The 27,258-nt window shown below is 45.8% G+C and overlaps 1 protein-coding gene across 2 annotated transcripts in view; it reads right to left on the bottom strand.

Annotated features, from left to right (window-relative positions):
* RAB27B (RAB27B, member RAS oncogene family) overlaps positions 1–27,258 on the bottom strand; it is a 321,089-nt gene that overhangs the window by 120,964 nt on the left and 172,867 nt on the right. For both annotated transcript variants that reach the window (XM_088452999.1, XM_088452997.1), the window contains exon 2: positions 23,993–24,087. The gene's annotated coding sequence lies outside the window, so the exon portion shown is untranslated. The remainder of the gene's footprint in view (positions 1–23,992; positions 24,088–27,258) is intronic.

Below are 27,258 nucleotides of genomic sequence, written 5' to 3'. Positions count from 1 at the left end.
GCGAAAACTTATCTCCGTATTCAATTCCATCCGCGTACGTGGAAAGTCAATGCAATGTAATAGGCAACAAAGATTTACCTCTGAATAGCAGTAGAAAAGGAGTGCACATTTTTTGTTTTGGGGTGCAAAGGTGAGGAAACCACTCATAACCCTTGGGACAGCCCCCCAATGGACAACTGCGTCAAAAAAGTGCAAAGTGGGGCTACAACTAGCGAAATAATGTTCTGGGGGTGCACTAAGAAGGGATCAAGTGTTTTTGGAAGTACAGGTGCTTTTAAGCGGGTGGAAATTCCGCAATTGTTAAAACTGCACTTTATATATATTAAAATATGCTTGCACCCATTTTCAGGTACCCCAAATTTGCCAGGACTACTTATTTACAAAAAAATACTGTTTTATGCCATTCTTCACCATTTGTGCAAAGACGCGAATTAGTGACAATTGTGCGAACTTAAGTACCCCAAACAGTAGTGTAATAGCTAATCGGGCGCTACTACATTGATCCCCAATGTTTCTGCAGATTTTTGGGGATTCAGGCCGATTTCCCCGATTCTGACACCACTTTCTGCCTGTTCTGATATCCCGTGTCGCCGTGTTCGCGGCTTTTGGAATGGAATAGGGCGAATCGCGGGTACGCGCACGATAAGTTTCCGCAGCTACAATACACAATGTAGTCGAGAAGTCCAGCAGGTGAAACTTTATCGCGTACGCGAAACTAATTGAATATGGGCCTAAGTTGGATATCACTGAATTAAGCAGACAGCAAAATTACAGATTGCAGATTACAAGAGTTTGTCGGAAACTCAAACGGGTCAGAAACTGAAGATCTTTAGATCTGACAATAGCGGGGTATATGAGAATAAAAGTGTATCCGTCTTCTTAAAGAAATATGGCACAGAGTACGAGCTAACCATTGCATACACACCAGAAAAGAATTATGATAGTAAGCGGGCCAACCGCACAATTGTGGAGACAGCATGGACTATGGGCCTGATTCAGAGCCGGTCGCTATTTGCGCTCGCTCGTCCAGAAAATAGGGGTGGCTATTCAAATGAACCGTTCGCTGTTTGCGGTCTGTTCACGCCTCTAGGTCTGAACGAGCGAACAAAACTTGCGGTCGTTTTTTGGGAAACTACGCCCCCTGGCCGCTCGCATCCTACATCATGTCCGCTATTTATTAGATTAATCGAGTACATCGAACAGGGTATGAGCTGCTCGCTATTCTTGTGGTTGGTTTTTGCTACCACAATTTTGCGAGCAGTTCTGACTATAAAATAACCCAGTGACGTGGTCAATGACGCTGCTGTTTTAAATATGCACACCCATAAAACGCCCGTTTTGACCTTTAAGCACGCCTGCGATCGGATCTCCACTCCCCGTTTTCAAGCACCTTCCCCTGTTACCACCCACATACGCCTCATCCTGTCACTCAAATTATCAGGCATTCGCTATTTTCGGCCGCACTGACTGGTTCGCGCATGCGTATAACGATCCGTACGCATGCACAGTTGGGCAAACATCGCTCGGAGCGAACGAGCTGCCACTTACGAGTGGCTCTGAATCAGGCCCTATGTTTTTTGGGCAGAAGCAGTGTCTACCGCAGTATATATGAAAAATTGTGCACCCACAATTTGAATGTGAATGTCAAAACATAGCTAGAGGAGTGGTCTGGATGAAACTGTCAATCATCTCAGAGTCTTTAGGTGCACAGCATATGCACACATTCCTAAGAAGAAGAGACGTAGTAAGTCGAGTGTATCATGCTTGGATATTGCCAGGAAAGTAAAGGATACAGACTATAGGACATTATAGACCAATAGCTTATAAAATCCTGGGACTTAATGTTCCATGAAACAGTGTCAACTCGTGTGAAGATGGAACAAGAACTGCAACACAAGTTTGTTATGCTGGACATGCCGACAGCTGAAGGCGTGTCAGAGTTAGAGACTGCCAATGTGAATATCCAATCACAGATCAGGAGTTCTGTGAGAAGCAATAGAGGAAAAACCCCTAGGAAATATTATGAGGCATTTGCAAATATCACTTTTTGTGAACCGCAAAAAATCCAAGAAGCAAAGTCAAGCAATTACTGGGAGTGGAAGACAGTAATAGATTAAGAAATGGCATCATTGGATGACAACGATACATGGCCAGTTGGTAACAGACAGAGGCCCTGGTTATTCAGCATTCCGGTCTAGAGATACTCCGGGTTCCACATAATCCAGTAACCTACTGAGTATAATATGGTTGACGTCCAAAGCTCTTCCTATTTCCAGCTTCCTGCACCTGTGTGCCTCAAGCACCTATCCTCTGGTTCCTATCAAGACTGGTGACTGTTCCACCAGTGTCTCCAGTCACCAGCAGCCATATCTTGCCTACCAGTTAAACATGCAGTCCACTCCTATACACTCCTACATCCCTGTTCTGGTCCATGAGCAGGAATTATATTAGGCCACCCAATTTCAGCCGCTCATCCCATATCCCACTCCAGCCAAAGACTCCAGTTCGGTTCCAAAGACAAATACAAACATGACAATAGTGATGCAGCTTGAACAGGTTGCCAATGCCTTCATAGTTATAGGGCCCAGCAGCTACATGTATGGACTGAACATCAGGGCACACTGAGGCCTTGATTCAGAGCTGGACGCTCTGACAGAGCGCTCAGCGCTCGCAAGCGGGTCTGAATCAGGCCCAGAGTCACTGCACGATAGTCAAGAACAAATGGGTCTTTTGTAAAAATCCAAAAATAGACGGAACTATTGCATGTTACAAAGGCAGTCTTGTTGCTAAATTATATAAAGGGTAAGTCAAAATGAGGTTCCCCATTTCTATGATTTGATATGTGAAATGTGATGTTTTTTGTTGCTACATGTGTGCTTTGAAAGGCAATCTCTCAAAATACCCGCTGCCAGTCCAGTGTTGATTCCACTAGCGTCTGTCAGTAGCCAGCTAAGGAAAATGGCGACTAACGGAGAGCATAAGACATTCTGTTTTCTTGATTTTCATACAAACAGGGCTGTTGTGGGCGTTGAACGGCATTTTCGGACAAAATTTGGGATAGATCTACCCAGCAGTAGGTCAATTCGGAAGTGGTATTTACAATTTCAAGACACGGGCTGCATTTGCGAGCAGAAATCGACTGGACGTCAGTCAATAGGGGAACAAGCAGTGGAGTCTGTCGGAGCAAGTTTAGCAAGGAGCCCATAGCATGGAGCGCACATTCAACATTTGTAATTTGACTAAAAGAAACATGAGGAGTATTCCTTTTCATCAGTACTTGTGTTGTTTACCTGAGTTACAATAAACTTGAGTAAAAAAAAAATCATTGGAATTGGGAACATCATTTCAACTTACCCGATACACAAAAATCTGGTAGTGACTATGAGGAAATCTTCTGCAATGTATATTACGTATAGTCATTGCCATATCTGCCATGCATGAGTTACTGCTGTACCAATTAGACTTAGACTAAGCTTTCCTAAATGGAGAACTGGTTGAGCAAATGTATATGAGTATTACAATGAGGACATGTTCCAAGAAGGAAAAATGTGTGTGTTAAAAAAAGCATTGTATAATCTAAAACAGATTGGTCGTTGTTGGTACATTAAGCTAGATGCTGTACTATTAGAGATGGACTTTGTGCATTCAGAAATTGATCACGGTCTACACCACAAGACAAAAGAGTAAAAGATGGTCATCATAGTTACATAGCTCGATACCCTTCCCCCTTACTTGCATAATTATCTCCCCATTCGATATTTGTCTCCTGTCATGTCTATTTGATCCTTTTCAACTTGTACTGTTTATAGCATTGTTATTTACCTTGTACAGCACTACAGACGGAATGCAGTCAATATCCTGACCATGGGGATTTCGACGCTCAGAAGGATGGTGCCGGAATCGCGACACTTGTCAGAATCACAGTGCCAGCATCACAACTACCGAAATCCCGTAGTAGCAGGGTTGGGGGGAGGGTAAGCATTAGGATTAGGCACTAGGGGAAGGGTTAAGCAATAAGGGGGGGAGGGTTATGTTTAGGGTGCGGGAAGAGGGAGGTTAGGTTTAGGCACTAAGGGGGGAGGTTAGGGTCACGCTATCAATGCTAGGATGGTCAGTTACAGTGACCTTGATGTTTTGACTCAGAAATGATGATCAGTAAGCTCCTTCTATATCTAACTGCTGTGTGACCTGACCATTCCCCCTGTCAATCAAAAGAAACAGATGGGTTAGGGACAGAATATTGTGGTAGAAGTCAGATAGCACGGTGGGCAACACGTTGGCGTTGTGGTTAGCAATACTGCCTCCCAGCACTAAGGTCATAGGTTCATTTCGGTGTTATGGCCTATCTATGTGTAGTCTGTATGTTCTTCCGGTTGCTGACAAAACTATAGTAACACGTGTACGGTATATTAGGAAGTTTAGACCGTAAGCTCAATGGGGCAGGATCTGATATGAATTACATATATTATTTGTACAGCGCTGCATAAACTGGTGATGCTATATAAATAAGAATAAATAATAATGATAATAGAAAGTGGTGTAAGGTGGTATTATTAGCAGAATGAACCCTAATACTTCCTTTCTATATACTGTAGTAAAACAAAGTGTCCAGTCAGAACCAGTTTGTACAATGCCATAATGTATGTTACCATGTCGCCTATTATATAAACACTGAATTAATGCAAAGCAGTAATAATAAAAGAATGTTGCTCAACATGGAACTCTATCATTTTTATTTTTCAAAGATGTAATAATCCCTTTTTAAGCCTAAAAAAAATGAACTTTGAAATACTTTTAGAAGAACTTCAAAAGCACAAGGGACATTGGTTCTAGCCTAAGCGGGTTAATGTCCTCTGTGTGCTTCTCCAATAGAGAATGGGTTTTGTTCTGTAGCTTGTGAGTGAATGCTCTTAGAACCACTATACAAAGCCATCTCAGACCATCTTCCCTTCCCTTTAATTTTCCACCTTCAAATATCACTTTTTACCTCTCTCGGTTCCGTTTTCATTCCCCGTCACCCATTGTTCTATATTCCCCGCGCCCTGCGCTTTTCTCTTGCTGTGATTACATCTTTGCTTTCATTATTTTTCCTGGCTCTTTTATCTTCTTTCAATAGTCATTCAGAGAATTCTCAGCAATCTTATTTTTTTAGGTTTTTTTTTTTCCAGTTCAATTTCTACAGATACTTTTCCTTTTAAGTCCTATTCACGGCACAGTGCGAGATTGTGTCTCTCGGGATAATAAGGGAGTGAGAGGAAACACTGCCTTGAAATTGACAGGAGAAATCACATTCGCATTCAGGACACGACAAGGATGAAAAATGACAAATCCATCAGTTCAACCTGCGCTGTGTGACTTGTGCTCCTCGCCCTATGTTTAGCTCTGCAGACGAGCACGGAGCTAAAGCAACAAGCTCGCAGGGAAATGATTTCATTTATCTCACTGGAAGAAAAAAAAAAAAAAGCAAGAGGCAGACCCGGGTCGTCACCTTGGATTCCTTTTTTCGGTGTAATCGTAGAATTGATCCAGTTATGTATCATGGAAGGACGATTGCAGACCTAGATGGAGAGATCAATGCCAGTAATCTCTAAGTACAGGTCATGGCGCTCACATACAAATCTGGCAGCGCTGGGCAGCAAATAAACACTCACTACCAGCCAATGATTACATAAAAACAAAAAATGGTGAAAAGACAAAAAGAAAAAGTGTGCACGCCCTTAGACAGTTTTATAGAGGCTGATATTATATAAAGAGCAAGGGGCAGATTTACTAAAACTTTTAAAAATTGAAAAGTAGAAGCACTCGCTAAAGGGGTTATGACCTTCAGTATTTTAAAAAACTTAGCTTAGCTTACCGCTTATAGCAATACAGTCCCCAGAAACCCAGCAACAGCCTTCAAGGCATTGCAGGGTCCCTGCCGGATTAAAGGGTGATGCACATTCGCATAGGCTGCCAGTATCAATGTGGAGAATGCCGCCGGGGAGGAAGACGTCGCTGGACCTCGCCGGAGAGGTAAGTAATGTTGAATACCAACAGCATATGTGTTAGTATCACCGCAATACTAAACGAAATATCCACATAATGGTCATAAGAAGATGTTTGACCTTTTTTTGCACAATAGTCAATAAACAATCTGTCCAAAAACAAATCAAAAAACATGCACCCCTTCAGTTGTAAGCAGAGACACGCTTTTGGTTTGTGTAGGACTCAGCAATCACCCACAGTTCTGTAGCATATAATACACAATATGCTCCGCAAACAAACGTGCTCAATTCTGCACTGGCCCCAAGAAGCTATTTCAGGTGAAAGTGACCCACAGAAAAATTCACAATTGTTTCAAAGTACTTTACGAAACCGGTTTCAGCAGTTCAAACCATCCCAATGGCTTCTCATACTGTACATAGAGGAAAAAAATGTGAGCAAGATGAGCAGGTTGGAGCTGAAAGGGCTGAATGGTATTTTTCATGTGAACGGCGAATTCAATCTCAAACACACTCATTTTTACTGTTCGAACTCAAAAAGTTAAAAATGCTAAAAGAATCAAAATTTGCTTATTCTGAAATAGGCAGAGAAAGCCACATCACATACAGTAATAAATAAATATAATAATATATAATATAAAAATAAATTCAAACTTGAACTTGGTGGTTGAAAAAAAAAGTTTGAGCATAATCTGGACTGACACGGACTAAAATGCTAGGAATGTGGCCGGCAAGGGGGGCGAGTAACCTCAAATTTGTCAGCAAAAGTGCCAAGTTATCCAGAATGTATGATATGCATAGAAAGATAGTAATACTAATATTTCACACTTTTTGTTTATTGAAATTCTGAAAGTGGAAATTACCTCCCACCATCACAACTGGGAACATGGCATAATAAATGGGATATAACGAAAATCATCTTACAATTCACACGATAAAGATGTGCCAGGGAGCTGTGGGGGAATTCTGTGCAATCATAATAATTGTAGTTATGTTCTATCCGTGTTACAACACACTTATATTCTACCCCAAATCCTTGACATCTCAGCACGCACAAAGCCGGTGCTCACAAGCCAGGCTCCTTCCCGGCGGCTGCGATACCGAAGGTAAGAATTAGAGGTTAAGGGGAGGGCTAGGTTTAGGGGTTAGGTACTAGGGAGAGAGTTAGGTTATTCTATGGGAGGTGGGGGCAGGTTGGGCTGTTTAGGGTTGAACTGCAGGACTGGAGGGTTAGGTTTAGGCTGCGGGAAAGGAGGGTTAGGAGAAGGGTTACCTTACTTACCTGCAGGCGTTGGCATTTCAACCGTCGGTATTCCAGCATCGTTATTGCAACCACCAGCATTGTGTGCGCAAGGATCGTGTACTAAACCCTGTTGTACAGTTGCAGTATGTAGTGTTTGTTAGTATTTATACAGATATGTCCTCATATACTGTTGCTCAAGTGTAAATGATTTGGGGACAGGTATGTGGAGGTGTAAATGATGTGGGACAGGTAGGTGGAGGTGTAAATGATAGGGGACAGGTATGTGGAGGTGTAAATGATAGGGGACAGGTATGTGGAGGTGTAAATGATGTGGGAAAGTTACTTTAATGAAGCTCCGTGACCACGGTTAACATGAATAAGGTCTTAATTTTTTTTCCAGGCCACCACCTCAGTGGCTCTCCTACCAAAAATCCTGGCGCCCTAGGCCGCAGCGGTTGATTGGACACTGCTTACAATAGTTACATGTTGAAGTATATCAGTGATTCCCAAACCCAAACTAGAGTATCAGATTTTTTTTCACGGCACCCCTAGGCCAAAGAGTTCTTATAGAGAAAGTCGGAAAAAAACATGAAAGTAAGTAAATTTAGCTTAGAGTATATACCATCCTTAGTTTCAGTTACTGTAAGTGGTGGTGGATAGGGTTGCACTTCTGCTTGTCCCCATACAGGTGTGTGCACATACAGTACATGTAGCCTCTTTGCATGTTAAACAGCCCTTCTAGTCGCACCGTGCCATGGAGCAGCTCGCTACCGCCGAGTGTGTTTTCCTGCAACTTTTTCCCTTAAAATGCGTCTTATTCACAACTCGCGGGTGGATAGTGGATGCAACCCATATTTGGGGATTGGCGTGACCTATTTCTGAGGCGCGGAGTCTAATGTGCTGGCGGTTTTCACCGGGGACCCTCGCAAGAGGGTATAGACTTGGCTGCGTCCAACACACAGGTCGCGGCCCTCAGGATAGGTTCCCCTATACAGGTGTTGGCAAACTCTGGATGGAGCAGTCGACAGGCCCACGTCAGAAACAATACGGACAAGATGGTATCAGACGTATGCGGGTCACACAGGACAGCCGAGATCTGAACCAAATATCAAACACGGTACCAGGGATCAGACGAAATCAGAGTCACAAACAAAGCCAGGATCAGGTAACAGGATTTACACAGGAGTAAGGTAATGGAGCTTATACTCTGTCACAGACGTGCTCCCAGGGACTTCCTTATATAGACAGGGCTTGAATCAGGACGCCTCCTGTGACGTCACCAATAAGAGTGTATATCTCTTTAAATACTTTCAGGCAAGCGGGCGCTCCAGCAGGGAGCAGCGGCCACCTGTACCATGCCACTGGGGGGAAGGAGCCGGGGACTCCTCACCCGCTGCCAGAAGCGGTAAGTGCGTGCCAGTGTCCGGCGCGCTGTGACAGCCTAACCCTGATCTCCTCCCGGTGGTGCCTAACCCTAATCTCCTCCCAGGGGTGCCTAATCTTAACCCCCCATTCCCGGAGCGTAAACCTAACCCTCCTGGGGTGGTGCTTAACCCTAACCTCCCCCTGGTGGTGCCTAGCCCAAACCCCCCCTCCCCGTAGACCATAACACTAACACTCTATGGTTCGTGCCTAACCCTAACCCACCATGGGAGGTCCTTAATCCTAACCCCCCCACATCACTGGGCTAATGCTATGCCTGAGCCAGATACTCACCATCGGGATGCCGACGTCGGTATCTACATGCTGTCCAGGATAGCGGAATCGGCATCTTCATCCTCTTTGGGATTCCTGCGCCGGTATATCGATGTTCATCATCCCGCCCGCCGGCATCGTGACTGTATCCCGTGACAATCAGTACATAATTGGGGTTTGGTAATGATTCCTTTACCTACTGTATGTATACAGACAGAGAGCAGCCTAAAAGCCAATGCGTTGTGCTATATATTTGCACATGCTACAGAATGTCCAATTAAATTCAGCACATTCATTAGCGAGGCTCCTAGAGGGCTCAGGGTACAGTATGGATCTTTGCTACACAATAACAAACCTGCACCGATAGATACAGTGTGCCCTGACCACATAACACTACTTACCACTGTCATGTAAATATCACTGAGCCGTAACGAATGCACGCTGTGCTTGTCCTGAGGTTTGCAGCGGCTGTGAATCAGTTTACCGTAGGCTACATTGCTCCCACGTATCTCACACATTTTGGAGAAGAGCCATAATTTATCCTGTTTTATGGTTCACAGTACTGCACTATGGCTAGGGATCCGTATGTTCTTGTTTTCGAGGACTGGTGAGGATTTAGCAATTGAAAATATTTAAAGGGCTTCTCCCTAAGCCCAGGAATACGTCTCTTATACACCTCCATAATTACTATTTTATTAATTAGACTGACCTGCCAGACCACTGACCATCTCCAGGCTCCGCACGCTGACCCGCTGCCATCTCATAGCAACATGCTGCATTATAGTTACACTCGGTGAGTACACGTACATAGCAAGGGGAGATGTACTCTGGGGCTGTCCACACAGAACGCAAGTCCGGCGGTAGGAATTCGACAGCGGCTGCCCAAAATGGGTAAAAATCTCGATCGTCCCTAAGGTAAGGAGAGACTATCCTAATTCCCTCCCTTAACCCTTCCTTAGGGGTGCCTAACCCTAATCTTCCCCCCCAGTGCCTAAACCTAACCCCCCCCTTCCCCGCTGCCTCAACCTAAGTCCCCCGGGGGGTTGCCTAACCCTAAGTCCCCCCCGGGGGTGCCTAACCCTAACGCTCCCTCCCCCTAGCCTAACCCTAACCTCCCTGGGGGTGCCTAACCCTAAGTCCCCCCAGGGAGCCCTAAACCTACCCCCCCCTTGGCTGTCCGCACCCGGCATCCCTTCGATCGGGATGCCGGGCGCTGGTCTCCCGGCGTCGGTAATATGACAGATGTCTACATTTAGACGCCTGTCATTTAACCCTAGCCGGGATAAAGCAGTCGGGAAGCCGGCTGTCGGGATTAGGCCCGCCGGCTTCCTGACTGCATACCAGGGAAATACTGCTCCTTACTGACAGCATGCAGTAGATAAGAAATGAAGCGCTCTGCGCTTCACATTGGTAACAGAAATCGCTTGGCGCAGGGTCTGCCAGAGGGAAACAAATGTATCATGATTATGGCCTAATAAGGATAGTTAAGAAAATAATATATAAATGTGTTGAGTTGTTTAGATTAAATAATTCTAGCAAATCCCTGTGTGTAAAGTAAAGACGACGTGCTTTCTGTCACCTCTATACAGCGAGGGTATGGTACAGCATGTCAGGATGTTCTGAATGTCGACGTGGACATGAGGTGAACAGGTCAAATGTCGACATTGTCAGAATACCAAAATGTTGGCCATGTGGTTTTACATAGACGTGTTAACTAACCCTATCTGCAGCTTAACCCTTACCGCAGCCATAACCATTGTGACTTTCTGTCATATATTTAATAATGTTCTGTCTTTGTATTCCTAACAAATGTCATATGTTTGGCAGGCTTGGGTTTCATAATGGATACATAATCTGACTAAGCGCCCGATTTAGAGACGGATGGAAATGCAATCATAGCTACGATTCCGCATGGAACGCAGCTGGGAAAATGCATTAAAGCATCTAAAGCGTACCCGCGCCTAGAGATGCCCACTGCTGCCTTCTCATATCCGTCCAATGTCGCACTCCTGCGTAAACATCAGTACCATCAAAGCACAACACGCAGTCATGCACGTCTGTACGGCAAGTCTGCTCAGCCACAAATACTGCTGCTCTCCTCGCACGTAGAGAGGTCTCATGCTGTGAAAGCGGTCACACTGGCAAATCTATGCCCGCCCATGTAACGGCTTTTAAACAGCCAGATACTCCTGCATTTGCCTAGCCGCCCCCCCATTACCACCCCCAAAATGCTGACTACCTGTCACTTACTTTGCAGTGAATTCTCTGTGTGAACGTAATTGCACAATAGCAAACAATCACTCCACCGGTGTAAATATCGCCATTGAGTCAGTCTCAGAATCAGGCCCTAATATTAGGTTGTGATTTAAGATTGTCAGCTCTTGATCTAAAGGCTTAGATTCAGACCTGCTCGCTGGATGCGTATGCAAATTCGGAAAAGTGACAGCAAGGCAGGCGATTGCACAGCAAGGCATAAGCACTCCCACTATGTCTTGGCGTGCGATCGCTCTGTGTATGCAGATGCCCACTTGCGCACGTCATCTCCAGGAAGTGTATGCAACCATCGGGTACCATCGTAAGAGAACGCAGAGCTTGTGGTTGACCATATCCTACCACAAGCACTGCGAGCTCTTCAGTGTACTATCCAACCAGGTGACGTGTACTATGACGCTGCGTCTTAATTATGCACGCCTCTGAAATGGCGTTGAGACGCTCAGGCACACCTGCGTTTGCACCTCCACTCCCTAATTTTCAAAGACCAACCCCTGTCACCACTGACAAACAGCTTCGCCTGTTACTCACTCTACTGAGCAGTCTATGCGCAGCGACCGTACGCTTCCCGATCGCGCAGACTGGTTCGCGCACTGCGATGCATACGCATGCGTAGAATGCAAAGATTGGCAGCCAGCGTGCGAACGAGTCTGACGGTCAGTTTTGGTCTGGTGCTGGTTTTAAATATAGGGGGGACCCCAGCACTGGCACTGCAGCCTGGTGACGGTTCCTAAATTACGGTGGAATCCTACTCGTTTTGTTCCCCGTAATTTTAGGAACCAGGATTGGCTGACAAGTCCGGGGCTGGTTATGCTTTTTTTTTTTGGGGGGGGGGGAACCCAAGGGGGTGTGTATAACCCTTCTTTTACAGGTTATAGACACAAGCAGCCTGCACATATCTCACTGATATGTGCAGGCTGCTACTGTAGCTCGGGAGAGATTTGCAGAGAGAAAACACTGCAATCTCGGTTGAGTAATCTCATCTTCACTTGCAACTCGGGGGAGATATCTCGATCTGCATCACCATCGGCAAGCTCACTTTCAGCTAAACTCACTTCTTAGTAAATTTGAGAGATGAAAGAAGGGAAAATCACCCGAGATTCGGCGATGCAAATCGAGATTAAAAAAAAACTAAACTCAACCAATCTCGATTCTTAGTAAATTTACCCCTATGAGTAAAAATTTTTTTTTTCCCTGAACAACTGTTGTTTCCTCTAAATATATGTTTCCAAGTGCATGATTTTGACATATTGTTGCAATTTTGTATGTGCACGGTTATTCCTAGTGTTTTAGATTGTTAGCAATTGCACGATTGCTGCAATCAATCTCTGATGTATGGGGGCCTTTAGATGTGAAACATCGATGGTTTGCCCATGGATACTTTTTCATTTTGATGTGTTGTGTTGCGTGAGTTTATCCCTACTCTTGAAAGTAGTCTGGAACGTAATCTTGTGGGTGAGAGTTTGCATTGTAACTTTAAATTGTCATGTGGGTAAATGCCCCGGACACTCCCCTTCACTCCTTTTTCTCGCAAGCAGTACGTGGCCTATGCATAGGCACACCCATGAACCTCCCCTTGTCTGCGTGTGTGCGTGAAATCGTGCGTACTGTTGTGTGGTCGCACACATTTCAGTGCTGAGGATTATGTTAAATTTGGAGCATACGCAGTGTGTATTTTGAGTGTTCTGCGCATGCGTACTTTAGCGATTATCGGCCACTGCGTGCGCATTCGTTTTTGCATCCACCTCTGAATCAGGCCCAAATTACCAACCACTCGGCTCCTGTCAGTTTACAGGCTATGTTTGAAAAATGAGTTAGGAGCTGATTGGTTGGTACTTTGGACCTTATTCAGAGGCGGCCGTACGGTCTACGACCGCACGGCCGCCTCGGTGTTTGGCCAGTGCGCATGCGCACGAGGGAGCCGGCTCCCTCGTGCGCATGCGTGAGACCCGCTATGACCGACAGCGCCGGTCGTAGCGGGTCTCTTTCCAAAGGGGGCGAGCTGTCGATGTTGCTTGACAGCTCGCCCTGTTTAGAAGGCGGGCCGGGGGGGTGGCAGCCCAAACAGAGGCGTTCCCATGGGAATGCCTGCCGTTTGGGGGAGGCCCCACTGACATCACTAGTGATGTCAGTGGAGAGCTTCCGGCTCTGACAGAGCCAGCAGCTCTCCGGGGCTTACGACAAGTGAGACCCTACCCTAGGGTCTCGTCGTAAGCCCCGATGGTCGCGATGGTCTCTGACCATCGCGACCATCACCCGAGTGGTCGTTAGAGCTGTGGGTATATATAAACCCACAGCCTAATGACCGAAACAGAGGCGGGCGGTCAGGATGCAAGCGGCCGCCCAGTTTCTGAAAGACCGCTTGCATCCTCCGACCGCCTCTGAATGAGGGCTTTTATCTCCCTCCAACACTTATGCTGGACATACACTGCGAGAAAAAATGCCTGTCAGACCGACAGACATTTTATCTGGCAGCCTGCAGATATCTGAGGCATATACTGCGATATATCTCACAGTGTATAGGCCCCAATATCTGCGCTCCGCCCCCCGGGGAGGAGACATTTCCCCGTTCCTTCCCTGGGAAGGAACAGGAGAAATGTCTATCTGTCGGCCGCGGCTGGGCATACACTGCCTGATGCCGCTGACATTTCATTTACTAAATATCGCATGGGACGGGCATGCTGGACAATCTGGCATACCCAACCGATCGATATTTAACCCTCGCTCGCCCTCGCCCGCACACACTACAAGTAATGGGGCGATCCATGAATATCGGACGGATCGCCCCAATAATTGTGTAGTGTATGCCCAGCATTAGTAGACATAGACCTCATTGACACACAATATTATATCACCAATGTATCTTTCCTGACCCAAGCATTGTCCTGCAGTAAATCACACTGGATATCTGTCTGATCCATATTTTGCCACATGACACAAGACATTAGCTATTTTCTCACCTTCGTCCTAAATAACCTTAACCGTATGGTCCCTGCCCTGTATATCTGAATAAGGTGTATATTTTGTGCCATGCCCTTATTTAATAATCCCTCCCTTGGTATACATGCTGCAGTACTGTGTAAAACACAGGTATGAGCAACGATTAAATGTCACCTTATTAATAGGACACCAGACTTCACTCCCCGCACTGATGTTAGCCCTATCAAACAGGCCCAATGGATACTTTCCTTTGAATATCTCAGGTGTATAATGTGATACAGAAAAAGATATCACCATAACTTTGTCATTTTATATCTGTCAGGTGACTGTGGGGCTGGAAATGTGGGCCAGTAATGTGGGTGGCGAGTGTTATACAGAATACAAGGTGTTAGACCCTGTGCTTTATCTGCGCATAGGGACCGAGCAGCTCTATAGTGTTCTCCTGTTTCAGAATATGATGCTTCTATGGCAATTGGTGATATTACAGATTGAGAACATATAGTGGGGGCTTCATTTTAGCGCGGTGTGCTGGTGCAATGTCTGGCTGCTTACAATAGCACTTATGTAGGCCGTGATTCAGAGATGGACGCTATTGCACTGATGCTGTGACTTAGGAGCTCATTCAGAGCCACTCGTTCGTTCGCAGCCGATGGTAAGCGACCGCGCATGTGTACGCTTCGTTCTGCGCGTGCGCAAACTACTCGGAACGATCAGAATCCGCTCGCTCCCCAGCAAAGACAGCCCAGTGTAATGAGTGAAAGGAGAGGCCGTTTGTGGGTAGTAACAGGGGCAGGACACTAATAACGGGGGAGTGGAGGTGTGAACGTAGGCGTGCCAGAGTGTTTCAACACCGTTTCAGAGGCGTGCGTATTTAACAGCCAGCGTCATAGTACACGTCACATGCCTGTTATTTACACTGAAGTCCTCGCAGTGCTTGCGGTAGGGTAAGGCAACCTCAAGCGCTGCGATCGCCTCCATTTGTCCTCGATGTACCAATGTTTTAATACACTTCCTGGAGATGACGTACGCTAGTGGGCGTCTCTACATAAGCTAAAGGGCGTCTATAGAGACAAAGTGATCGCTCGCCAAAACAAAGTGGGTGTGCTTATGCCTTTCCGAGCGAGCGCCCTTTGGGCCTGATTCAGCAAAGATCGCTAGTAAGAATTCACTCGCAGTTGGCCGATGTTGCATCTCTGTGCATGCGTGTGCGTCTCAATGCGCGTGCGCAAACCAATCATTGCGATCAAGTAAGGTATTGCCCGACATACGCAGTTAGCACGGAGAGACCTCCGATGTTGATTGACAGGATGTGCCGTTTGTGGGTGGTGACGGGGGTGCGTCTGAACGGCATTACGGGGGGCGTGCATAATTAAGCTTGTGCGGCGGCATACTTAGCTGTACGTCTCGATGTAAACAGGAAGCTGCCACAATCCTGCGGCAGGTCAGAGCTACCACAGTTGTGCGTATGGGTTTGATGGTTCTCGATGTTACCGATGTTTTCGCTAGCCTGCGTACTGATCAAGCATAGAGTAAAGGAAGATGAGCTGGCTTTATATAGTGCTGGGCGTCTCCATCTTGTGTTGTGATTGCCGTGCGCATGCATTCATTAGCATATTCTCGCAGCGGCCAGGTACGTGCAATCTCTTACTTGCGATCCTTGCTGAATCAGGCCCTTTGAGCGGAAAGGAGCAGTCGATAGGAGTCTATTTTACCTCCCCCCACACAGTATTCAGTCGGGATGCCGACGGTCTAAATGCCGACCGTCGGCATCCTGACTGTCTAATCCCGGCAAGGGTCTAATGACAGGCGTCGAAATCCCGACGCCTATCATTTTACCTACGCCGGGAGCCCGACACCCAGCATCCCGATCGAAGGTAAGCCGGGCGCGGACAGCCGCAGGGGGGGGGGGTTAGGTTAGGGGCTCCCGGGGGGACTTAGGGTTAGGCACCCCCCCAGGGAGGGTTAGGCTAGGGGAAGGGGGGTTAGGGTTAGGCACCCCCGTGGGGAAGTTAGGACCAGGCACCCCCCCGGGAGGCTGCAGGGGAGGGGGGGTTAGGTTTAGGCACTTACAGGGGGGGTAGGGTTAGGCACTTGGGGGGGAGGTTAGGGTTAGGCACCCCTAAGGAAGGGTTGGAGGCGGGGGGGTTAGGTTAGTGAATAGGAAAATACTTATCGGTCGGGATTAGAACCGCCGGTCTTCCAGCGTCGGGATTGGAACCGATCCCCTCCACACACACACACAAAAGGGTGCTTATGACCAACTACACATCAGCCCCTACACCTAGGCACTCAATATGCAATTATTGGTCAGATTTGCCAATAATCGAGTGATCGGCGTGTTTTATTGTGTAGTGTGTAGGTATGAGCGTTTCAGCAATAAAACGGGGGGTAGGGGAAACGACCACAACACTTTCCTTCAATTATCGATTCGGTCAGACTTGCCACAGGATATTAGCAAAAAGGTCCCGATATCAGGTAGTGTGTGGGCATCACCGTCATTCAGAGCATTTATCCTATAAATTTTCCCGATTACCTCATCTTCCTTGTGGGCAAGACTTATATCCATGAGGCAGAATATCGGCAGCTTTTTAATTTAAATTGTATAGTGTGTACGCAGGTATCGGGGCCTTCCACTGGCTGAAAATTCATGCCGAATAATACAGGAAGGTATTTGTTACATAAGAGTGCTGCAATAAAGGCAACCCCACCGCCCTTACCGTGAAGCTTTGCAAAATATTTCACAGCTCCCATTCATACTGCCAATAGGCCAACTCCTGACAGTTATTCACAATCTTGTGTTCACACACAGCAAATTATACAGGAGAACCCAGGTGCAATACACTGCTGCTACTATACTTCATCCAAGTCACTCGTCACAACAGCGCCACCTACTGACAAGGACACAAATGTTTACACTTCAAGTTTAACTTTTTTGCACACAGGGCGCAGTGACTTTACGCCGTTCGTAATTATCAAGAGTCATTACAAGTGTTTCTTAATCCCAGTTTAAGGTCACTGTGCTCAGAACAAGTTTTAAAAGGTAAGTTATAAAGTAAAGATTAATGCAATCTAATATTAAACTTTAATTTCACATTTACAGCATTGAGAGATCAGTTGCAAGTTCAAACTCAGCCCTGTACTGGGCGACGGGCACTGGGAGCAATGATTGGAGATTGGATTTTCAGCTGATTAAAGTGGAGAAGTACAGTATAACAAACCTCCCAAGTGTCCTAGTCTAGGCGGGTCAGTACCGATTTCAGGGGGCTGTCCTACAGACCCGATTATCATGACGTTATTCTGATTCCGTTACATTTTGCAGGTATGCATACAGTACAGCAATGAAGAATTACATTTTTATTTTAGGGATGGGAATGGGGAATGAGGGCGGCCTGGTACTACTCTGGCAGCACAAGGCGCGCTTATGGGGCTAGGAAGCACCCCTAATGGGATACGGCTATATCCCCATTTGGTTGTGTCTATATTTAAGATTTTCCAATGAGGGAGGCATAGGCAAAGCATAATTAAGAAGAGAATGAGAATGACAGAGCACCTAACATTCTTAGGACTAATTCCAGTTTTTACTACTAGTAATCTATCATTCAGTATACTGCATATAAGTACTTTGGTATACGGAGGGAAGATCGACAATGTCAATATGTCAGGTCGACACCAGATGGTCGACAGGCAATAGGTCAACCTGTCAAAGGGTCAACATTGACAAAAGGTCGACTGACTAAAGGTGGACAGTGCAGAAGGTTGACAGGGTTAAAAAAATCCACAGGTTCAAAAATGGGTGACGTGTTATCTCAACATTTTTAAGGTTAGGGGTGAGGGATAGGGATGAGCACTAGGGGGAGGTTTAGGTATAGGTATAAATGACAAAATAAAAAAGCGCATTGACCACATGCGTCGACCATTTGAAATTCGATCTTTTAACCCTGTTCGCCTTCTACACGGTGAGCATTTGTCAGTTGACCTTTTGTCCATGTTGACCTATTACATGTCGACCTATTGACTGTCTATCTAAACATTGTCAATCTATTATAACACACCCAAGTACTGTACTTTAGTATAAATCAGGCTTCTTTTACACAGAGGTCACCACAAATAGCAGTAGTAGGACCTGATCACTAGGACATCCATAAGAAAGCAGGAGTCAACTTCAATGGATCATTGTTCGATTTAGGTTAGATTTTTTATGAAAGGATTTACTAAAGCCCAAATCGAATGTCAAATTGAACAGAAATATGAATTTCAAATGAAATCAAATTTCTGAAAAACATCGATGTTTTCACATAGCGGAAAATAGGATCCCTTCATTTACTAACATTCGATTTGTAAATCGAATGAAAAACTAACTGAAACTCGAAATCCCCTAATGAATTGAAGAACTTCATGAATTCGTTTTCAGCATGAGCAGTTCGATCTGACACAGATACATGCATACATCAGTGAGATGCATGCATGTATCTTAGTGTAACAAGCTTGTAAAGAGTTAATGTTAAAAAAAAATTATGTGGGCCCCCCCCCCTAAATACACAACCATTTTCATAGCCAGTCCTGGTTGTGTAAGTACAGGGAAAAAATTGCATAGAGTTCCATTGTACTAATGACAACCAGCACTGGGCTCAGATCCTGTCCTGGTTCTGGAATTACAGGGGGAAAAAATGCGTAGGGTCCCCCTGTAACCTCCAGAACCAGCACCGGATCCTTTCTAGCGGGGGGCTGATGCCACAGCCAGGGAAGCCCTATCACCAGGCCCCCCAGCCCAGTGATAGGAGGCTTTTCCCCCCCTGTAATTCCAGAACTAGGACAGGATCTGAGCCCAGTGCTGTTTGTGATTAGTACAGTGTAACCCTACGCAATGTTTTCCCTGTACTTACACGACTGGCTATAAAAAGTCAAGGGCTAGTTGTGTATTTAGGGGGGATCCTGTGTCATTTTTTTTTTTAAACAGTAACTCTTTCCAAGCTTGTTACAATAACATACATGCAGGCATCTCACTGATGTATGCATGTATCTGTGTGAAAACGAAAGCATGAAGCAGTTCTATTCATTTGGGGATTTGCTGTTCGATTTGGACATGAATATGCAAAATCGAACAGCAAATCCCTTCTTAAACTGAAACAAGATCGAATTCGAGTTGAAAATCGAAACAAAATCCATTCTTCGTAAATTTGAGATTTGTTAAGGGATTTTGCTGTTCGAGTTCAATTCAATCTCAGGAGATTTCAGCGATTCATAAAAATGATTCACAAATCGAACTTTAGTAAATTTACCCCCAGGACAAGAGAAGTCGTACCGACAGAAACGCAGAACAGCCCTGCACTGAGAATTGCACCGTGTATGCAGAATAAAAGTAGTAGTACTGGCTAGTTATCCATATATAAAGCACAAATATGGTTGATCGCAGTTACATAAAGAGAACTATGGGCCTGATTTAGAGATGTACACTAACCCCATGGTTAGGGCATATCTCCGATGGCAAGTGGACTGCGCATGTGCAGAATGGGCCTCGCAGACCTCCCCCAAGTTGCAGCATGCGCAGGGTCGTGGCTGGCCACCATTCCCAGAAACTGGGATGCGTCGTCCCCGTTTTCTGGGAGGGACTGGGCCAGGGTCTTTGTACACAAATTTCCTGGCCTCGCAGCTGCTTCAGCTACCGCAGCCTGACCAAAAGGAGCAACCAGGTTGCGATGGCGATTTAGGCTGCGTCCTCGGTCGCAGAGCTGGGATCACGCAGATGCAGCAAGTAGGTGTCTGTTCCCTACAGACACATCCTGCTGCTTTGCATTTGAGATGGACGGAATTGCTCAGCAGCTTGTCTGTGGCTCTGCTATTCCGTCCATCTCTGAATCAGGCCCTAAGCACAGCTTCCTGATTAAATATTAGTAGCATAAATAATACTGTACATTGAGCACCTAGCGAAACAGTAGATGTAATACCGCCAAAGTGTATTGCGCTTATTAAAATCTAGTGGGCATAAAATATTTTCATATTTTTAATTGGAACTGTGTAAAATGGATATAAGAGTATTTCTCATATCTGCATAATCTAGTGACTGCTTTGTCTGCGGCATTTCCCTGGAGCTCTGCTGCTAAGACTAACGTAGACGTACAGTACAGGACGAGGAGTTCAAGGATACAGATTCAGCCGACACATTAGTTCTACGGCTCAGGAATCAGATTGTGCTGCGAGGTTGGACAGAGTTCACAACGCAGAACAAGAGGTCCCATATGACAACAAGTTACAGAGTTCATTGTTCTACTCTGGCGGGACACATGAAAGCGCCGTAGCACCACAGCGTGTGCACACGCCATAGGTCAAAGACAATGAGAAGCGTTTGGCTACATGACAGCAATTAATTACATTTCAGCTGCACGGATTCCGATATTGTGTATCAGCCACAGAAAACCGGTCACAGGTGGAGTGGAGCAGCACCAAAAGCTATAAATATATATAAAAAACCCCTACTCTGTAAGACTGATAAAGGGGGGGGGGGGGGGAAGGGAGACCAAAAGTAAAGTAATACAATCTGTGATTTATTAAAACAATGAAAACTACAGAGTACAGACATCCCAGACAAGAGATGCAAACTAAATGATGTGAAACGTTAAAGATAGAATTAGCGACTCGACCAAACTGAATAGGTTCAACCATGTTTATAGCAGTATGGACCTCATTCAGAGTCGGTCGTTGCGGCCGCTCGGTCGTAAGGGAAAAGGGGCCGGATATGCAATTGAAGCGCTCGCAAGTTGTGTCGTTAAGATGGGATCGTTAGCTGGACGAGCGAGGGGAGGATGCGGCCGTAAGACTAAAAACACGCCCCTTCTCGTTCGCAATACACGTCATCTCCGGGCCTATAAGGATTAATCGAGACTATCGGGAACCATCGGAACTGGTCGTAGAGCTTAAGGCTGACCATACCCTCTCTTAAGCACTACGATCAAGTCAGTGCAAAAACCTCCCATGTCACATGTGCCATGACGCTACTTAGTTACTTATGCACTCCCATAAAACGCCGTTTGCATAGTCAGGCACGCCTGCGTTCGGATCTCCACTCCCCCGTTCTCAAGCACCTTCCCCTGTTACCACCCACAAACGCCTCATCCTGTCACTCAAACTAACGACCTGGCCAAGTTGAAGGAGAGAAAAAATTCCGATCACAACAGCTAGTTTGCGCACGCGCATTGCGAAACTTACGCATTCGCGCTGTTTTGCGAACATCACTGGGTACGACCGAGCGGCCGCTTACAACCGACTCTGAATGAGGTCCTCTATGTGCTCAAGCTTGAATGGCTTCAGTATATAAAACACATTGGAGCCATTTAAACTTGTAACTGCAAACCAAAATGTTACCAGCCTAAAAATGTTGATTGTACCCCAAATAAGTGGTCAAGTTTGATCCAGGCTGAATAGTTATATTGTGTTTTAAAAACTAAACATACAGTATATTTAAAAAGGTTTCTAAGCCAACAGTTTAGTAGTTCTATAAATCCATATAGAATTTTTGGGGACTTTGGAGATCGCAGTTATTACTTCAAAATGTCCAGAAATACAGCACTAGCCTTCAATTATTAAAGTGCTTTTGAGAATTAAAAATAATAAATTTAAATAATATCTGATAAAAATATTCTATTCCATTTGTCTGGCAGATTACACATGAAGGGCAGCTGATCGGTCATATACAGTACATATACAAACACACACTTTGCGAGCATTGGCCGAACTCTGGGCCTGATTCAGACCCGGACGCTAAGTTGCGCTCGCTCTGAGCGATGGTCGCTCGTCTGTGCAGTCGCAGTGCGCGTGCACAAACTAGTTCGAGCGATCGGATTTTGCTCGCTCACCTGAAATGACTGCCCAGTGGAATGAGTGGCAGCGCCGTTTGTGGGTGGTAACAGGGGAAGGTGCTTGTGAACGGGGGAGTGGCGCTGTGAACGCAGGCGTGTCTGACCGTCAGAACGGAGTTTAATGGGTGTGCATAATTAGCAAAGTAGCATCGTTGAACACATCACTTGGTTGTTTTTTTACCCTGAACTGCTCGCAGTGCTTGCGGGAGGGTATGGTCTACATCAAGCGCTGCGAGCAGCTCCGATGGCTCTCGATGTTACCGATTAATCCTTCAAATACCGGAGATGACGTGTGTTGCGAGTGGCAATGGGGCGTCTTTATACACTAGCGAGCGCTTATTGCCGGGGCTCATTAAGAAATTGAGGGCGTCCTTATGAGACGCAGTGCGAGCGCTTAATTTAAATATCCGGACCCTATTTGCCAGCGAGCAGCCACAATTTGCGAGCGGCTCTGAATCAGGCCCTCTAACCGAAGAGCAGGAACCACTGAATGGAACAATCTCTCAAAAAATACTCTTATTAAAGACACAAATACGTTACCCAAAATACACAGTTAGGACAATCTATAAAAACATAGCACATAACAATCTGATGGCATAAATTACTAAGAAACCCAGATCTACGTGTGAGACAACAATGAGCCACAGATGTGTCCTCATACATCTAGCCTGCTTGTACGCTAAACGGCCCTTCTAGTCGCGCCATGCCGTGGCGTGACTTGGTAGCGACAAGCGTATTTTCATGTGACTTTTTCCCTTCAAATGCGTCTTATTCGCACAGTGATATGAATAGGACGCACAACCAGCCTCTGCTAATGAAAATTATATGCGGCATGTCTGTATTCTGTGCGCTACTGTGGGCGTATCTGCATGCGAAACGCTACGTTACAGTGTCACAGCCGCTGACACTATAATGTAGCGATTCGCATGGAGATACGCCCGCAGTTTGTATCTGCTTAGAGGATAGATGTATGTGGACACATCTGTAGTTCTTACAAACGGCAACGCAACTTGCCCCCCTCACAGTCAGATATCACCCCGGATTCACAGATTTTTGTTTGCAGCCCTATGGGGAAAGCGGGGGGGGTGCACACAGCCGCACTTTTCTCACACTGCAAGGAAACTCGTGGCTAATTCGGTTGACCCCAATGATTCCTCACATACATTTCACATTATCCAAGATGTTTGAATCTTAGAATCTTATTTCTTTCAAACTACGGGCGAGATGCAGCAAGCCGAGAAATATGGTAAAACCCCGAAAATGCAGGTTTGACCGCATTTCTCATATGCACCAAGCACCGGAGTGCGACGCACTCTGGGACTTGGATGCGGTGGGTAACGCCATCTTCCTGATGGCGCTACCCATAGAAGTCTATGGGCTTATCTCCGCAGAGTGCTGATAGAGGGATCCAATCGGTTCCCTCCCAGCACCACCTGTGGCATGCGCGTCCTTCTGTGCATGCGCAGGAGGGGCTTCTGGGTCATAGACCCGGAAGCCCCTCCACCGCAAAGAGCCGCTCTTACCGACAGAGCGTTCCTTTGTGGGGATCGTCAAATCGTTACCAACGCGAGTGCGACGTGTCATGCATCCCGCCCTACATAATAAATCAAGTGCTGATAAAAACGACGTCATCACGTTGGTAGTCAATAATAATTGGTATGAACTCTGACCCCTCCTACCAGTGATGTCACTTCCACAGAGTTTTGCCACAACACACATCTTACAGTCTCCTATAGATGTAGGGAGAGGAGAGGAGGAAATATACAGGGGGAGATGTATCAAAAAGAGAACAAAAGGAGAAGTCATCGATGGCAAACACTAGTTCCTAGCTATCATCTACCTAGTAGACACTATAAATGAGTTCTATAATCTGATTGGTTGCTATGGGCAACTATTCCACTAGTCCTCTTGATAAATATCCCCCAGAGACCCCCCCCTCCCCTTCCCACAAGCAGCAACTGAGACAACATCTAGTTTATAATAGATCTCCTTGATAATGACCATCCTACCTCTGTAATTTTTCAGTATGTGTCTATCGTCAGCTCCTCATCCCTCGGACAACCGGCTGTCTGTTGCCTCCTCTTTGCTGTCTGGTTGTTGGAACCTGCAGTTAAACATATAACAAATTATTCACTGTGCAAATTATGTTTCAGTGCTAATAGCTACAGTACATGGTCAGTATTGCTGCAGCCTGGCTGGTGACCGGCGCTCTGCCAATGACAGAAACAACTAGATATTTGTCACTATTATTTCCATTATACATTGACACGTACCCTACAGACAGAATCGCATCATACTTACCTCCTCTCCCGGAACCTGCGTGAGGCTCACGATTTTTCAGGTAACCCTTCGCGCCCCCTGGAAGAGTAGGCACTTATCCCGCATCCCGCCCACTTCCAAGTGAATTGGGCAAAATGGGGAGAACATTCCCAGGCATCGGTGGTTCGTGAGTAAGGGGCGGAGCCTAATGATGCAATTCTATGATAATGGCGTCATTTTGCACAGCCCCTATTTAAATATAGGGTATATGCGGCATTTTACCACAAGGGGTGGGGCTTAATGATACCCCGCCCCACATAGCTGCTCACCTGCATCTACACTTCACCAGGAGAGGAAAAACAGAAAGTAGGTAAGTATGAATCATATCAGTCTTACTTAGTTACAATTTCCATGGGCGTCGTAATGGGGGGGGGGGTGGGTAAGGGGGCTGCACAGCTCCTGTATTGCACGGAGGAGGAGGTGTAATGTCTTTCATTTAAAACACCGCACCTAACCCCTCCTCTTTCTCCGTGTGGGGCAGAGGCTGTACAGCCTATTGTAAAGCACAGCCCCTGACCGCCCACTGCCGTTGCTACAGTGAGTCCTTGGGCTGGTTACATGTCGTGCGCGCAGATAAGAGGGAGGGAGGGGGGGCTGGGAGGGGAGAGGGGGGCGGGTGCCAGTACGATTTTATGTTGCCCCCCCAACATAAAATTGTTTAGATACCCTGGCAATATCTAACTGATACAATGAAAAGTTTGGGGGACATTTTTAGAGTACTCCCTAGGAGCAATAGACTGCTACTTAAGATAGGAAGATTGTATGAAAAAAGTCACAGGTGCTTTAAGTTTTACCTTATACTGGTGGCACAAAATCCCCAGTGCGACTGTCACTGATTTAACCTCATAGCAGGAAAATACATTTTTCTCCCCAAAAACGGAGATTGAAAAAAATTACCTGGAGCAATCACTCCCCTCTACCAATTACAGCAATTGATGTCATTATTACGATTAACATTATTACTAACGTCTACAGCATTTACATGGAGCCAGCATACTGAGCAATGCTTTACAATTAGGGATAAAACACAGCAAGAAAAAAACAGAGACCGAGTAATGACAGGCAGAGCAGTAAGAGGGTGCGCTGCCAATGCTTGTTGTAACTAAGGACCTGATTCAGACCCGCTCGCTAGCAAGTGGCCGCTCGTTGCAGACGATGTTCGCTAATGTGCACATGCGTGTAGTTCTCAGTGCGTGTGCGCAAATTAGTACGAGCAATCGGAATGTGCTCGCTCGTCCTGCCAAGACAGCCCAGTAGAGCGAGTGACAGAAGAGGCCGTTTGTGGGTGGTAACAGGGGCAGGCCACTAGAAACGGGGGAGTGGAGTTGCGGACGCAGGCATGCCAGAGTGTTTTCATGCCATTTCTGGGGCATGCATAAATTAACAGGCAGCGTCATAGTACACGTCACCTGGTTGAATAATACACTGAAATGATCGCAGTGCTTGCATTAGGGTACAGTCAACCGCTAGCGCTGCAGTCAGATCCGATGTACTGATGGTTGAATATACTTCCTGGAGATGACGTACGCTAGTGGGTGGCTAAAGACAGGCTGTTGGGCATCTGTAAGCACAAAGTAATCGCTCGCCAAGACATAGTGGGCGTGCTTATGCCTTGCCGTGCGAGCCGCTACCTTGACATCACTTAGCTGAATTTCCATACGCTGGGAGCGAGCAGGCCCTAAGAGAGGTATCCAAACAATTTTTAATCTCTGTAAGTGAATTTGCCATCACCATGGGCGGGATGCAGTAATCCAATCAGATTCCTGCCAGCAAGCCCCCGCAGCATGCTCAGAAGGACGGCAGAGGGACTTCTGGGTCATAGACCTGGAATCCCTCATTCGCATAGGGACTCTTACCGAGAGAGCGGTCCTTTGCGAATTCCTTAATGCATACCGGTGTTACCAATGCCGGCATGCATGCGAAGAGAAGCGGGATGCACCCCGCCTCTAATGTGGTAAGGAATTTCATAGCCTAACCAACATTATCTACTATATAAAAGCGAAAATTTGTCCTTCTGTCTTTCTATATAAATCCACAGTTTACAAGCAACGATCATGAAATTTTACATACGAGTGTATTAAAACACAGCAGTGGCAACGAAAAAAATTTGAAATCAAAATTACTGTTAATTTTTAATTAATGTAAAACCACAATTTTTGCATAGCATTCGCCCTCTACAGGTCAGGTATGGAATTACAAAAGGATTTAGCTTATCTACTATTTTTTCTTTTCTATCTTCTCTACTATATCAAAGCGAAAATTTGTCCTTCTGTACTTCTGTCTTTCTATACAAATCCACAGTTTAGAAGCAAAGATCGTGACATTATACATATGAGTGTATTAAAACACGGCGAAGGCAACTAAAAAAATCTTAAAATTTAAATTAATCACTGTTAATTTTTAATTAATTTAAAACCACAATTTTTGCTGGACGCTCATTGTGGGGCCTCACGGCATATGGGTAGGGCCTCGGAGCAAGTGTTTTGTGTTGTCATGTTTTGTCATGATCTTAATGTTTATTATCGAAGAGAGCTTTAGCAGGCTTTGCCAGCATTCTCAGCTCTCTGACTACACCAAATTACGCAACAACATTTACTTCTTTCTTCCAACTGTGTCAAAATGATGACTTTGCAAAGACCCTGCTGTACTGTGAGCTGCCAAAATATTACACATTGAATGCTTCTCCCAAAGTTTTTCAGCGCAGAAAACAGGGAGTCGCTGTAGATGGTCATCCTGGTATCAGAGCAACAGAAGCTCTTGGCCGTGTTTACACTGTACATACGTCAAATTTTGAATGCTTCTATCTCCGAAGTTTGCTCTACACCGTTACAGGTCCTGCTTCCATCGAAGACCTTAGGACTGTTGATGGGGAAGTTTGTCACATTTTCGTGAGGCCTGCCTAAGGAGAGGTTGGTTGGAGGATATGTGTAAACAAACATTCTTAAAATCCCGAGCA

Source organism: Taudactylus pleione, unplaced genomic scaffold (assembly GCF_031769625.1).
Source record: "Taudactylus pleione unplaced genomic scaffold, aTauple2 ptg000562l, whole genome shotgun sequence".
Taxonomy (NCBI): domain Eukaryota; kingdom Metazoa; phylum Chordata; class Amphibia; order Anura; family Myobatrachidae; genus Taudactylus; species Taudactylus pleione.
This window is presented reverse-complemented; position numbering and strand designations above follow the sequence as displayed.